Source organism: Penaeus japonicus, unplaced genomic scaffold (genome assembly GCF_977035675.1).
Source record: "Penaeus japonicus unplaced genomic scaffold, GWHDUDI00000001_assembly GWHDUDI00000017, whole genome shotgun sequence".
Classification (NCBI taxonomy): domain Eukaryota; kingdom Metazoa; phylum Arthropoda; class Malacostraca; order Decapoda; family Penaeidae; genus Penaeus; species Penaeus japonicus.
In genome coordinates this window covers 26,456,467-26,460,914 of record NW_028234419.1, presented here as the reverse complement: position 1 = coordinate 26,460,914, position 4,448 = coordinate 26,456,467, and the positions used below count along the sequence as shown (strand labels likewise).

At 40.8% G+C, this 4,448-nt stretch overlaps 1 protein-coding gene and 1 non-coding gene across 7 annotated transcripts in view; one reads left to right on the top strand and one right to left on the bottom strand.

The window, feature by feature from the left end:
• Window positions 1-4,448, bottom strand: part of LOC122243055 (uncharacterized) — a 426,227-nt gene that overhangs the window by 228,538 nt on the left and 193,241 nt on the right. The gene's annotated exons all lie outside the window — the stretch shown is intronic.
• TRNAK-CUU (transfer RNA lysine (anticodon CUU)) lies at window positions 1,445-1,517 on the top strand. Its single transcript has one exon. It is a non-coding gene; the product is annotated as a tRNA-Lys (tRNA).

Here is a 4,448-nt window from a genome sequence, read left to right as displayed (position 1 = left end):
ATGGTGATATGATTAAATTTCCATTTCATGACTAACCCTCACACGTCATTCTTAAAATAATTGCATTTATGATCAATAAGGGTTGACTATCCATATCGATTAAAATATTTTTGTGTCAGCCGAAATTTAACTAAATGTCAACCAATCGTCACTTTCCTTTTTTGGATTCCACACAAAGTATATGTATATGGGATTTAGTGTTTTAAAGTAAAGTACGGCTGCAGCTTGTACCAGATGTACAGCATCTAAAGCCATACCTGCATGACCTCGGCCGGGCAAACCAGGGACTGCTACTGAAAGGCAGGCCCTCTCGTCCTTTCGAAGAGCAGCCCAGCATTATCTCTCTTATGCATCTGTGTATCCCGCTTTCTCTATCATTCCCTCTCTCTTTTCCTCTTCCCCTTCTTTTTCCCCTCACTCTCATGTTTCTTTTCTTCTACTTTCCCTTTTTTTTCTCTTCATCTTTTCTTCATTTACTTTCATCTTCCTTCGATTTATTTTTTCGTCAAGCCTATTATGCCTTTACTCTCTGGCTTTTTCTTGCAATCTCCATCCACTCTCATACCCTCTCTTCTTGACACAAATCGCTTGACCTTATCAAAGAGACTCGACCCAAGTATATCACTCTACACCGCATGACTTTGCTTCAGTTGCATTGTCAATAACAAACTATCCTTCTATATGTGACCAAGCACTCTTGGAAAAAGGCTTCTCGAAGGCAGTTTTATAGAGGGCGTTTTACACCGGGTGTGATCATATCGTTTTGTTGGTAATGGTTTGCGTGGAAATATTGACGGATATATATTGGCGCCAAAATCTCGCCGATCGCCTACTCACGACTTTGCTCCGTCGCGTTCTTTCGTGTGCGACTGGGCCATAAATAATGATGATGGAAATTATGACACCAAAGTAAGAAAAGAAACGACAAATGGAAATAATGCAAATACGATGAGTTGTGTTATCCTATTAATAAACATAACCACACCCTTCTAAGTGCACAACCGGTACTCGCCCCTCACCACACCAAGTGTACAGATCTTTATTATCCCGTCCAGTCCACTCCCTCTCATACCTTTTTCCCAGGTGGAGATTAACAGTTATTGTGTGATGATTAAAAAAATAGCATACATAGCAACCTATTCCGTTTATGACATTATATAAGGTCTAACTCTCCAAACGTAGTGTAGAAAATCATGATAAGGGACCGCCCAGAGGCCAGGACTCCATGACTGCTAAGATTTGAAAAGCAGGATATAAATAAATGAATACATAAATAAGATATATTGCAAAGAGAAATATCTCAGTTTCAGCGTGTGAAATAGGTGGCTCATAGGTGTGTGCTGTGTAGTAAAACAGTCGGGGACTCTGGTACTTTCTCTTGATAGCATAGAGGGTAACTACGTCCATTGCAATGCTATTGCTTGCGCATATAATGTGTTAATAAGCCCGGCTAGCTCAGTCGGTAGAGCACGAGACTCTTAATCTCGGGGTCGTGGGTTCGAGCCCCACGTTGGGCGCTCTATTTAGTCCTCCAGATCTAAATTTGGGCCGGCCATTTACTATCCGCAAGCACCTGTTATCCCCTAGAGAAAGATGGGTAAAAAGCTGGTCGTTCTTGCACCAACAGTTCTTTATATATATATATAATTTTCTTTTTTTCTAATTCGCCTTATACAGAAGGATATTTAGTTAAGAGGTTAGTACAATAAAGTAGATGGATAGGGGAAAATATACCCAAGTCAAATCCCTCTGATAAGGTTAAACAGATCCCTCCATACGTGCTGGCTGAATTTTTGTATACTTCAAAAATTAGCTGTAGCAAAGATGCAAAATTAATAACACTATGAGAGAGCAAGATAGGGTTAGAAATTTAAAAAATCAAAAGAGGGAAATGGAAGTGAAAAAAATCAAAGAGAGCTAGAGACGGTGAAAACAACTGGAGACGAGCACAGAGTCAGGCGGAGGGAATAGGGGATAGCAAAATAGTATAAATCTATAACAAACAGGATAGCAGAAACTGGAATGCGAGTTATATATTATATATATTATATTACATATATATATAATATATATATCATATATATGGACCTCGATCCGATGGTTGTCTGGTAAAAGATATATTAGGGCACGCAATGGTTAAGATTCTATCATCATTCGCCGCGGGAAGACGGGGTCGAACAGCCAGAGCGAAAGGTGGTGCAAACGAAACCAGAAAAACGCAAGGTTCGCAGGACAAAACCATGAGAGAAAAAAAATGTCTTACTGTCGTCCATGGGTGAGAAAGAGAGCCATAGGATAAGTGTTATGGATGGAATCACAAGAGCGATGGACGAGAGTAAAAAACAAATTTTGTAGAAGAGAAACACGTTATACACTTTTAGTCCTGAATTTGAATATGGCCACCCCTTCCCTATCCGCAAACATTTGTACGTCCCTGGACAAACTCAGCAATTCAGATGTTGGGCCACTGGTCCAAATATCTTCCCGGGCCAAACAGGTGTGTGCAGGTGAGATGAGCGACTGGCCAAATACCCAATTGGGGTACTAAAGGAGAGCGCCCATCGTGGGGCTCGAACCCACGACCCGAGATTAAAGAGTCTCGTGCTCTACCGACTGAGCTAGCCGGGCTTGATTACAGAACGATCTTTATGCAGTTTTAAGTCTTTTCTCTAAGGTCCTACTTCTATTTGCAAATAAGAGAATGCATTTATTAGTATTATAATAATAATGGGATTTATTATCAGTTATTGTTACCATCACTATTAAAACATTTGATTATTACTGTAAATGCGGTACTATCAATAGTTGTTGCAGTACCACCATTACATTTGTCAATATGATAGTCGTCACTAGAATAATTGTAAATATTCCAGAAAAATAAGAATACAGGAGAGAAAAAAATATATATATTGCACTCGTTCCATACTCCTTGACTTCAGTATGATTCAGTTTAGATAAGAGGCTTGGATACTTGTCGTAAAAGCAGCTACTACAACAAAGAATATCAGACTCATCTTTTAACGCTGTCATCCTGGACAGTCTTCGAGTGCGAATTCTTTTTGACGAAGTTCAGTAGCATTATCTGCCGCTCTGCTGAAACTAACATTACTCGTAGTGATTGCAGTGGGTGGTAAAACTTGTTCAAATTCCTCCGAGAGATGTTTACGAGATCTTGCAAAATTGAGATCACAACATCAACAACGACACGTACGAAAGCCATGGCACGTATACCCACAGGGCAACGGATGGAGGGAAGCCCCCTCAAAATGCCAAGCTGCATTTGTAAACACAGGTATTTCATAATCGTATGAACCTATTGCACTCTCCTGTTCCCTTCACTCCATGTTTGTCAGGTCAGGCGATTAAATTTCCATTTCATGATTAACTCTCAAACGTCATTCCTAAAATAATTGCATATATGATCAATAAGGGTTGACTATCCATATCGATTAACATATTTTCGTGTCAGCCGAAATTTAACTAAATGTCAACCAATCGTCACTTTCCTTTCTTGGATTCTACACAAAGTATCAGATCATTGGAATCTGCTTGAAAAAAGGTATATGTGATTTAGCGTTTTAAAGTAAAGTGCGGCTGCAGCTTGTACCACGTGTACAGCATCTCAGGCCTTACCCGCGTGACCTCGGCCGGGCAACCAGGTACTGTATACCAGTGTGCGATCTCTGTCTTTGTTCTCAATCTAAGCGCCATTGCCTCAACATCACTTGATTCTTTTATCTTCCTAAATTACGGCTCGCAGTGATTGTGCTTGCAGTCATTTGTTCGAAGATACACTATTCGATCACTTTGCAGTGGTTAGTTACTAACGCTTGTTTTAACTAAACTACTGCAGGCCCTCTCGCCCTTTCGAAGAGCAGCCCCGCATTCCTATCTTCCCTTTCTTTCGCTCTCATTCTCCTTCCCTTGCTTTCCCTTTCATTCTTCTTCCCTTTCTTTCCCTCTCATTCTTCTTCCCTTTCTTTCCCTCTCATTCTTCTTCCCTTGCTTTCCCTCTCATTCTTCTTCCCTTGCTTTCCCTCTCATTCTTCTTCCCTTGCTTTCCCTCTCATTCTTCTTCCCTTGCTTTCCCTCTCATTCTTCTTCCCTTGCTTTCCCTCTCATTCTTCTTCCCTTGCTTTCCCTCTCATTCTTCTTCCCTTGCTTTCCCTCTCATTCTTCTTCCCTTTCTTTCCCTCTCATTCTTGTTCCCTTGCTTTCCCTCTCATTCTTCTTCCCTTTCTTTCCCTCTCATTCTTCTTCCCTTTCTTTCCCTCTCATTCTTCTTCCCTTGCTTTCCCTCTCATTCTTCTTCCCTTGCTTTCCCTCTCATTCTTCTTCCCTTGCTTTCCCTCTCATTCTTCTTCCCTTGCTTTCCCTCTCATTCTTCTTCCCTTGCTTTCCCTCTCATTCTTCTTCCCTTGCTTTCCTCTCATTCTTCTTCCCTTGCT